Below are 12095 nucleotides of genomic sequence, written 5' to 3'. Positions count from 1 at the left end.
ATCTATCTATCTATCTATCTATCTATCTATCTATCTATTTATCTATCTATCTATCTATCTATCTATCTATCTATCTATCTATCTAATTAGCTATCTAGCTATCTAATTATACATAGCTATGGCTCTTACACACAAACACACACATATGATAAGGAATATACAATGTATATTAGCTAGGAAATATATTTTCCATTTTTGAATACATCTATATATACATATATTCAAAAACTGCAAATATATTCTCTAGTTAATAAGGTACGTTATGCGTTCTTCATACTTTAAGAGAACATCAGGTAAGTTCCTTCCCAAGCTCTTCAGGCATTCCAACAAGTAAGATCTATGTACTGTATCTTAACCGTTTTTATGAACTTTTTCAAAGCTCCTTTGAGAAGAAGGAAATGCCAGCTAATTTAATGATGAGTGTGCACCTACTGTATGACAAGTTAAAATAAGCTACAAATGAGTTCTGCTTTCAGGAACAGGGGCTTTATGTTTTCATGCAATTAGCTAAGGCAGGAAAAAAAAAAGGCGGATGCATTGCACTAAAATATCTCTCTTCTACAGTAATTGTTCTGCTAATGATATAGTGCTGTAAAATAATGGCTATTGCCCATTACTAGTTACTACCTTTTTTTAAGGGGGGGGGGGATGTTCTATATTCTTGATGGTTAGAGTACTATATAATTAGATCTTCAGATAATAAGATCACATGTACAAGAGACAGATTTGTACCATGGATGGAGGCATATTTAAAATACATCTAAAGTAATGTGAGGAACTGACTACTAGACTAATGGGTCTACATTCTCATACGAGAAAATGCAGCCCTAGGAATCAATGGTACTCACTCCCAAGCGTTACATTCAGGACTACAATCGGTGTCATTTAGGATGACAACATATGTCATTTATATTATTTTATTATCCCTTGTTCTGTCTGAAAACTGGAGGTTCACTCTGATTATAGCAGTAAAGGTACTTGTGTAGCAGCCATATGACCTTTTGGAAGCAAATACCCTTGTCTGAGTAAATATACAAACACTAGCAATACCTGCTATTTACTGATGCATGCATGTATAATGTACAGAGTGCTTCACACACATGTAATCTCTGTTATTTTTACATAACGTTGGCAAAATAGACTGCTGTCCTCATTCCCCCCCCCCCAAAAAAAAAAACAGGAAAAGGGAAGAAATAGCAGCACACACAGAATCTCAGGCTTTGAAAAGCCTTAAGTTGCATCCCCAAGAGTTCCTCTAAACATGTTATCAAAGATTATTTTTAATTAGGCAGAATGGAAGAACGATTAAATACATCAGGGGTACTTAAGTATTATCAGTAGTTAATAATTGAAACGTAAAGTTAAATTAAATCAAATTTCATTTTGGTCCAGGCCATTCCTATTTTTAGAATAACCTTTCCCCCTTTCACATCATTCAATTAAGCCAGTCTGATAATCCACCAATTGAGGGCCAATACTGAAGGTGGGATATGATGTTTATTTATTTGGGTGTAAGACCCACTGAATTCAAAGAGTCTTAATTCTTACATATAGGATCTCACCAATACTGCAAGCTATAAATCTGTGCCTGTCTGCAGGGTTTCTTTTAAAAAAAACAAACGGTGCACACTACGATTTCTTAATATGCCACCTGATCCTATTCAGGATTAAACTGCCTTGCATTTTGTAAAATTTCACCTCTGGATTTGCAAAGATCAGTCAAAATCCAAAGACTGTAGCGCAAAACTCCATTAATGAAAAAAGTTCATGATTCTGTTAAGGCCCTTTTGCAATAATTACATGCCTCTTTCTTTTTCTGTTCCCAATGATTGCCGCGATTAGACATTTCTATTTAATTCTAAGAATGCCATAGGAAATATTGTGTTCTCTCTTCTACAGCTTTCATTGTAACTCCAGCCCAAACCCTATCAAAAGTGGAGGACTTCAAAAATAGAATGCAACATATCTGCTTGGTTCTCAATATAGCTTTAAGAACTATATTTGAGAAATTTATGGGTATTTGTTGGGACTGTTAAGCACATTTGAAGAAACATTTCTAGATCAAATTGCTCTGTTTACAATGATGATCCTTTCTGAACATAAAGTCTACCCATAACATCATGGTCATTAAAGACCATAGGTTGTTGATTGAAAGTTGATAATGACTTAGTGAAAATGTTTGGGGTGACATTTCCCTAAAACGTTTATTTTTGTAATTATATATTTCATCATATTGCTTCACTGAACTGAATGTTGGCACAGGAAACTTAACCCCAAGATTGGCAACCTTGTCTGTAGCTCAGTAGTGCAACAAGAGTTCTAAATATTTAATGAGATCCACAAAATGGCCTTGCTTTGACTAAGTTACTCATCGTTATTGAATATCTTTGCAGATGGACAGCAGTAGCACCTGACACTTTCTAGATGAAACTTCCTAAAAGCAGCATCGATAAACCTCTTAAAGTCAAGCTTCAAATTTTCCTGTCTAGGAAACAACATTCCACTGTCCGATAATAAGGCATTCATACATTGACATTTCTAGCATCTTTGAAAAATCTAAGCCAATCTTGCAAAAATCTCCTAAGAGCAACATTATCAAAAACATTTTCACCCCACCCAGTATCATTTATACTGACAGCTTCCTATTGCATTTGCGTGCGTGTGTGTGTGTGTGTGTGTGTGTGTGTGTAAGCCATACTAAGACACTGTTTTCTTAATCATCAGTAAGTCGAGGTAACTGACTTCACATGATAAAACAAACCACCATTTATCACTTGCGTATTATGTTCACCAGCAACAGTAGCTGGGTTCATAAAAGTGTACTAGATCAAACTTAAACAATTGCAGTATATGAACTTGGCCAACGTATGCAAGAAAGACATGGAGATATAAGGGATCGTCTAGAACAGGACTCTTCAATTTGGCAACTTTAAGACTCGTGGACTTCAACTCCCAGAATTCCCCAGCTGGTGGCTGGGGAATTCTGGGAGTTGAAATCCACGAGTCTTAAAGTTGCCAAGGTTGGACAGCCCAGTTCTAGAACTTAGACCTTTGGGCAAAACATTCAATAATATCTCCCACATCTTTTTCGCTTTCTGCTACCTAAGAATAGGTACTTGACACTTTTCAGATGTCTAGGATTTTGATTTCCATAACCCCTAGTCAGCATGGTCACTGGCCAAAAATTATGGAAATTATATTTCAAAAGAGCTGGAGGGTACCATGTTGTCTACTTGATTTGACTTGAAAAATAATTTCTAATAAGTATAGCTCAGCCCTGTTACCCAGGGATCTTCTGTGTTAATCTACAGGCAGATTAAGCTAAAATGTGGTTTGTTTAGCTTTGGCTTAGCATGTAGTTTGAACCACGCTATTGTAGATCATATATCATGGTTTGTGATTTAGTGTCTTCTATAAACTAAGACAAATGTGGTTTATTCTGTAACTATGGATTAATGCAAGATAAAAATCCAATTTATTTTTCCATTTAATTTTGGTGCTATCTGATTTGCAGTGATCCCCAAAATTCCAGGCAGAGATCTTCTAAATGGTCTGCTTTCTTGAGACTTTAACAATGGAATGTTGGTCCTTTTACCTTTCTGGGTTTTTGATCTATTTCTATCCCTTCTAAATATCTTTAGAGAAAAAGCTCTCCCACTCCCACTATTTAATCCATCTAAAGCATATCTGTCATCGCAAAATCTTAAATGTCAGTTGGGACATGGGAAAAGAAAAGGGAAGGGGATGTTCCGGTTTTCTGAAATACCTGGCTAGGTGGAACAAGTGCTGAACATAGTGTGGGAAGCTCCCCCGCCCTCCAGAGAATGAAATATTTTGGGGAATATGAAAAGGAGAAAAATCTTAACAAAGCAGAAAGCAGCCCTCCATCTTCCGTCTTCCTACCATGGCCTCAAGGAGAAGCCTCGAGTCTTTAGAGATGGATATTTTGTACCTATTAAGAAAGACTGGGCCAATCTATTAATACATAAAACCTTTAGCCACAGCTCCCACAGAAGGCTGGAGCTGATGGGATGTACCCACCACCATTAGAATAGCAAAAGACACAAGGCTCACTACATTACTCAACCCCCTGGAACATCTCAAACCCCAGAACCCTACAAAAATCCATCCACTCGCTCAACCATTTTGTCAGCCACCTCAGAAACATGCTGCTGTCACTGAAGTTTCTGGAAACCAAATAAACTTGCACCAAGCCTCCATTTTATTTCCAGCGTCTTTCTCTTAGGTTGGAATCTGACCAGATTTTTCTTCCTACAGTAGGCATGTTAAATTCCTACATTGTGATTTGTTGGCTTGTTATATTGTATGAATTCAGTCATTAAAGTTTGTTGAACATGTTTTATGACAGTGTAATAAGTGACTAAACATAAACATGGCTTTGTGCAAAATGGGAACCATGCCCAGTGCTCAGAATTTCTAAAGCAGGGGTCTTCAAACTTGACAGCTTTAAGACTTGTGCACTTGAACTCCCAGAATTCCTCCCCCAGTCATGTTAGCTCAGGAATTCTGGGAGTTGAAGTCCACAAGTCTTAAACTTGCCCAGTTTGAAGACCCTTGTTCTAAAGGTATGTGGAATGACCTTGGGAGACAGGTGGAAGAGCCACAGACTAGACCAGGGGTTGCCAACCTTTTAGACTACAGGGACCACCAAACTCATAATTTTAAATCCCGCGGACCAGAGATTCTGGGAAAATCTCCAAAAAAGTCTGCAGGAAAATTCCCCACCCCGTTTTCCTACCGGTCAATCATTCTTTATTTGGGATTGCAGGATACCATCTCCAGCTCTGTTCTCAGGGGGGGAGAGAGAGAGAGAGAGAAACTTTTGGCTTCATGCAAGGAAAGCAGCAGAAGCAGAAGTCTTTCTTTCTCTCCCCCAAACTCTGTCAGAAATGAGCCTTTGCTGGCGCAGCCTCTTGGAGCAGGATGCCTTGCAGGGTCCCAAAGACTCATTTCTGGCAGAGTTTGAGGGAGAGAAAGAAAGACTTTGGCTGCTTTCCTTGCGTGCAGTCAAAAGCAGAAGAAGGAAGAAGCAGAAAGAAGCAGACTGATGGCCAGGCAAGGTGGATGGGGCAAGTGGGGCAAGTCCCCCCCCTGCCCTTTCCCCCCTCCCCTCAGTATCTCATGTTGTTCGCAATGCAAGCGACACAAGCCGTGTGTTCCTGGATTAATTGCTTTGGGGGGTGACATTTCTCTGCGGACCACCAAAATTTTCTCACGGACCACCAGTGGTCCCCGGCCCAGTGGTTGGTGACCACTGGACTAGACAACTTACATCTGAGCCTGCAGAAGGAATCCTGGCGTGGCAAATATCTCAGAAAGGATCCTCCCTCGTTTCTTGGACTGTAAAGATCTCAGGGAGGGAGGCGGGAATTAGTTTCAGCTTTGCAAGATTCTGTTAATGTAAACTTATCACAAACGTAGAACTAATATTTCTAGGAGTGCTTCTTATCTGGACTACCTGACAAGGTTGACAGAACACGTGAGTTTACCAAAGCCAAAGAGACCAAAGAAGTATAGAATCAGAAACCCCGAGAGGGTCGAAATGATCCATTCTCCATCATCTAAACCAGGGGTGTCCAACCTTGGCAACTCTAAGAATTGTGGACTTCAACTCCCAGAGTTGAAGTCCACAAGTCTTAAAGTTGCCAAGGTTGGACACCCCTGATTTAAACGGTGCTCTTGCTCTGAATTGTTGACCAACTATCTCATCTTGTAAAATTCATACCTTTTGCGAAATCGACAGGTCAATTTTTGTATGGATATTACCATGCAAGAGAGGACAGCCTTGGAATAAATCCTTCCTTGACAAAATGGGAAAGCAGCCTTGTCACACAACTAATACAGCTTGTCTCCCAGAAAAATCCGCTGACAGCCCTACTTTTATAGATCTCCTTGACAGGCAATCTTGGACTTATGAAAAGGTAATGCCGCATTAGCCAGCCTGAAGGAGGAAGATGTAAGATAAATGGCAGTACTGGTGTAACTGGTCTAGAGGATAGAAGGAGGCGGTTTAAAGAGCGATGGGCGCTTTGCATATTAGCAAAGAGGGACAACAAAACTGTAGGCTGTTTTAAATACAATATACAGCAAATATTTGAAAAGCTTCAGCATTCCAAAGGGTGTCCAGGTCTCTGCTACCATGGAGTTATTCAATTAACATCATGCACAGTCCTTGTTTAATGATGATCATTGGCAATCAGAAATTTGGTCATTATGTGACTCGGTCATAAGTTTTTTTAAAAAAAAATCATTTGACCACGCTGCTTAGTGACAGCAGTTCTAGCAGTCCTGGTTGGTGTTGTTATGTGAGGACTATGTGGGTCATTAAGTAAGGGCCTTAGATGACTGTGGCTTCCAACTTTCAGCTGCCTTCCCTGTTGACTTTGGAAGGAGATAGACAAGGATGCAGATCACAATGGGATGTGGCAACCGCTGAAAAATTCGAGGACTTATCACGACTTCAAATGATCACTAAACAAGTGGTCCTTAAATGAGAACCACTGTAAAAAGAGCTCTAGTCTTTTACTGTCCTCCAATGGTCATTTGGATTCTTGAAACACACAAGGGATAGCTCCAACTATTCCCGATCTGGTTGCAATGAGAGCTGTTCCAGCCTCACACACCGAGAACACCATTAGGAAAGACTGCCCTGTGTTGATTCAGCCTTTATTTCCAATAGAAGCCATGTAGCCCACAAGCTCGTAGCCAGATATTTCACTGTGAAGAAAGCCAAGGAGAAAAGTAGCCAGGCCTAATAGCAACAGCAATAGTACTTAGACTTACATACTGCTTTACAGTGCTTTACAGCCCTCTTTAAGTGGTTTTACAGAGTCAGCCTCTTGCCCCCAACAATCTGGGTCCTCATTTTACCCACCTCCGAAGGATGGAAGGCTGAGTCAACCTTGAGACTGGTGAGATTCGAACTGCCAAATTGCAGGCAGCTGGCAGTCAGCAGAAGTAGCCTGCAGTACTGCATTCTAACCATTGTGCCACCACGGTTAAAAAAGTGGTTAATAAACTCAAGCAAGCCAAATAGATAAAAAAGTTACCAGTGGTATAATCTAATGAGCGATGGGGTTGATGCTCTATAAACTGAAGGACGAGAGAGGTGGAGATCTGCATGTATCAACTGTATTCAAATACAACTGGAAGCCCATCACTCACTCTATGTCTTGCTGGCCAAACCTGTTGGGAGATGTAAGCCAACATTTCTGGGAGAGACCAACCCAGGTAGTGGCTGACAGATAGGACCGCAGATTTAACTTTTTAAACAAAAGTGTAACATCTAGTGTGAAAGTTTGCTGGAAGAGTACAGATGTGTGCTGGTCTCAGTGGGATTTCCTGTGGCAACAGTAATTTATCATCCTGCTCTCTGAGGCCGCTAAGCTACAAAAGATGGCAGGTTTTTGTGTACAGGTGGAATATGCCTCTAGCTTCCACCATGGAAACACGTCCCATTGAGTTCCACTGATCTGGAGACTCACTAGTGTCAGCACTCAGTAGCCTAAAGCAACCGCTTTGATTGTATCAGGACACATGGGTATTCCCACCATTCCTCAGTCCCTTGGTCCAAGGCAGTAGCAGCTCACTCTTAAAGTGGTTGGCTGGGGTGTCACCTAAAATAGGGACTGAAGTTCTATCCTTGGAGTTTGGGGGCATTGATTTGATAATTTGCCATGGCCTCGCTGGCTGATAATTCATCTAGGCCTCGTATTGGTACTCTGCCAGATGCTTCTGGAATGAGACTAAGTTAAATATTCCCTGATGTTTGGATAAATTAAAAGTCCAGCTTGTATCCATCTTTCCTTCCTTCCTTTCCTTCCTTCCTCCCTCCCTCCCTTCCTTCCTTCCTTCCTTCCTTCCTTCCTTCCTTCCTTCCTTCCTTCCTTCCTTCCTTCCTTCCCTCTCACCCTCCTTCCTTCCTTCCTCCCTTCTTTCCTCCCTCCCACCTCCTTCCTTTCTTCCTCCCTCCCTCCCTTCTTCCCTTCTTCCCTCCCTCCCTCCTTTCTTCCTTCCTTTCTTCTTTCCTCCCTCCTTCCCTCCTTCCTTCCCTCCCTTTCTCCTTCCTTCCTTCCTCCCTCCCTCCTATCCTCTTTCCCTCCTCCCTCCCTCCTTCCCTCCCTCCCTTGATTCCCATTTAAAAACGTAGTGTATCTAAAGTTAACTCTTTCAGACCAATTGTTTGGGTTCACTCCCTCAATTCATGGAGGGGGGAGATAGGGAAGGGGGATCATTCTTAGGTTTCAACCTATTAATATACCACAACAAAGGGATGAAAATAGTATCAATCCCACCTTTCTAGGCTTCAGTGCAATTAATAATCTTCTTTATTTAATGTGTTACTTTTGTGGTCCCCCTTTTTTACTAATAGCACTCAAAGCAGCTACCAAAATAATCACAACGGGATACGTACAGTTGAAAATCTTGCTAAAATCATCTGGATCAATTAAGCAAAGCCATTTATTTTATTCCATATTTGAAAAAGGAGGAAAAATGATGCCAAATGGGTTTTATTCCACAGCATGTGGATAGCCAGATATAGACAGATAATCTGGGAAACTGTGTGCTATTGATATGGATTCTTTTCAGTTTGTAGATCTTGAGGATGTGGAAAGAGTATCGGAACTTACAATTTGGCTTGTTTGGCCCTTCTGGCTAATTAAATTCTGGCCCAAGATTAAAAGAGGAATCCATTCCTCCTGAAGTGTATTAAGTCTTGCTTTGATTTTGTATGCACAACTCTGGAAGGAAAAAAGGGTTCCACCGGAAGGCATGGTTATAAAAAAAATAATAGATTGTATAGAGATGGACAGGCTAATGATGAAAATAAAAGACAGAGAAGATTCAATTTACTATAGGGCTTGGGATGCCTGGGATGAGTGGTTTAGAAATAAAAAGAAAATAAAATGGCAATTAGGAAAAGAATGAGGGAATATGTAAATATACCATGGAGAAGATTGAGATGTAAGGATAAAAGATGTTGATTTATAAAGTCTTGCTTTCTGTTCAAATAATTTGCAAGGCCTTTACATGGGGCTGAGAAAAAATATATCCCTATCTCCTTGATCTAGAAGATTTCCATAATCATCTAGATTATGGAACTCAAAAAAATTTGAGCCACATCTCAAAGATCCCACACTTGGTAATGTGACCGAGAAAATTGTGACCTCACAGCTCTGATGCATTTGCATGAAATTTATTATCTGGACTCATTTCATCGGGATTTCATTTATGGTATGGTACTAAGGTTATGTTGCCTTGATGAATAACTTATGCAAAAAACTAGGTGTAGGAATTTTCAGTTACTGTCCACAGTCCACCAGGAGCTCCCATGTTACTCGTTTCATCCCTACACCACTTCAGATAACCATTTGTCTGAACTGGTGTAAGGCTTCCTGCCTAAGCAGGGGGTTGGACTAGAAGTCCTCCAAGGTCCCTTCCAACTATGTTATTCTATTTTATTCATCATATGTGGGCATGAGATAATGAAATATCTGTATCTCTCTGCTTTAAGAAACTAAGGGAAGACAGATCCTGTACTATATTCTGTTAGGTTCTAGAAGTAGGGATATGACAATTGATTCTCTAGGACATTTCAGCAGCTCTCAGTACCATCAAACATGATACAGGGTATCATGATACTGTGCTTACAGATGAGGTTAGGCCATGAAAACCCCGTATTGCAAGTCTTAACATTTGTCCACAAGGTGGGCTTGGGGATTACTCCTTGGCATCTAAGTCTATGGCTTCCCATGGAGTTATTTGTTGTCCTCTATGCCAGCAATCCCCCAACCTTTCCGGCTTGGCAGCCCAGTGAGGGAGGAGGGGATGGTTCCATGTGAGCACCAGGAGTGCTTGTTCATGCACCTGGTTCCATTTGCACAGTGCACACCCGCCACTCACACAAATGGAGCTACAACTCAAAAATCCCATTCTTAGTAACGTGACTGAGAAAACGGTGTCCTCACAACTCCGATGCATTTGCTTCGCGCCTTTGCACGGCCTGGTTCAGAACAGACCATGGCCGGGTAGAGGGAAGGTCTCGCGGGTCGGGGACCCATGCTCTATGCCATTTGACATCAGTATGAAACCGGTGGAGGTCATTCAGAGCTTTGGAGTCGAATGCCCTCAATATCCTGATGGCCACCCAGTTCTACTGCACCTTATCATCCAACTTCCAAAAAGCCACTTGAAACTTTCCCTAATTTCAATAGCAGGCTAGGTGCGAGGGAACAAACGGCAATTAAATCCAGATCAGATGGAAGTATTATTCAAAGGGAGAACTTCAGGAGTCAGATAAAATCTTGTTTTAAATGGGATTGTATCCCCAAAAAGAGCAAAGATGCTTTTTTTCCAGAGGCAACTGGACTTCCTGGTTTTTCTTTGAAGACGTTTCACTTCTCATCCAAGAAGCTTCTTCTGCTCTGGGAAGAGCAAGATTCATAATTTAGGAATGCTCTTTGATCAGGGGTGGGATTCCACCAGTATAACAACCAGTTCAGTGATCGCACGCTTTGCTACACACCCACACGCTCTGCATTTTAAAAAAGCTCAAATATTGGACCAAAATATGGAGTTGGATACAAGAAATAGTGGAAGATCGGATAGAGTTTAAACCGGAATTGTTCTTGTTGGGAATAATTAAAGGGAAATATAGGGGAAAGATGAAATATATTCTACTACATATATTGACAGCAACGAAGACAGCATTCGCACAATGTTGGGAACCAAATAACACGCCCTCAGAGGAATTAGTAATTCAAAAAATTTTTAGATTGCGCTGAAATGGATAAACTTACATTAAAATTAAAGGATAAAGAAGAGTCAGAGTATTACGAAGTTTGGGACAATTGGTATAAATGGTTGAACATTAGAAATAAGGATAACAGAGATAAGAAAATTATAGATAAATGTATATAAATGTATATAAATGTACATATTTATATAAGACTGGGATAAGTAATAATGATGTCACTGTACTGTTAATATTAAGATGAAGATTTGTAAAATGTGAAAAATAATAATAAAGAAATCCGCTCTAGGAAAAAGGAAATAAACACAAGAAAGAGCAAGGGAGGACCTACATGCTCGTCGCAGCAAACTGGTTCTCTACCAACTGATCTTCGGAGCAAGGGGTTCGCCCAAACCGGTCCGAACCGGTAGAATCCCACCACTGTCTTTGACTCTATTATGGATTCATAGGCAGCCGCTAGAGCAAGAAGTGCAAAGAACTATAATACATCAAATCTGATACTTTGCAGGCAGTTCAGACTTGACGGCAGTTATTTACGCTTTAGTTACAACCCTGCAATGTACTCTGTGTAGTGCTACCTTTGAAAAGTGTCCAGAAATTGCAATTGGTACAAAATGTGGTGTTCGGGCTTTGTAAACAGTACATTGTATGCCTGCAATGAAAGATATACGCTAGCTGTCAATTGCCTACTGGATACAATTTGAGGTGTTTATGCTGACCTTTAAAACCTTCAGCTGCTTAGGGCCTGGCTAGCTGATACTCTGCCCCGTTACTTCAATCAGCAGGAGAGACCCATTTAAAAACACCGCCCCGTAGCTAAGATACAAATGGTTCTTTCGGCTGTTATTATTATCATTAAAAAAAAATACAGCAAATCCTCAGAGAACAGCAGAAGATCAGAGAATGTTTCTCTTATGGCAATTAAGAGCAAAAAAAGACCTATCGTCGGAAAAAAGGAGAGCTTGGTTTGCTGACTAGCTACTCTGTTTCATCTTCTGTTTCCTGCCTCCAAATCTTTTATAGGGGTCTCCAACCTTGGCAACTTTAAGACTTGTGGACTTCAAATCCCAGAATTCCTCAGCCAGCAAAGCTGATTGAGGAATTCTAGGAGTTGAAGTCCACAAGTCTTAAAGTTGCCAAGGTTGGAGACCCGGCCAAGCTGGCTGAAGAATTCTGGGAGTTGAAGTCCACAAGCCTTAAAATGGCCCAGGTTGGAGATGCCTGCTTTGGAAGACATATTGACATGATGGATGAAGCTAGCTAGCTTTCTCTTCCACTTCTCCTGGCTACCCTTTGCCTGCATCTTATTCCATATTCCCTC

Source organism: Notechis scutatus, chromosome 2 (genome assembly GCF_049901735.1).
Source record: "Notechis scutatus isolate UNSWTSFEM ecotype Mainland chromosome 2, rNotScu1.2, whole genome shotgun sequence".
Taxonomy (NCBI): domain Eukaryota; kingdom Metazoa; phylum Chordata; class Lepidosauria; order Squamata; family Elapidae; genus Notechis; species Notechis scutatus.
Note: the sequence above shows the minus strand (reverse complement) of the source record.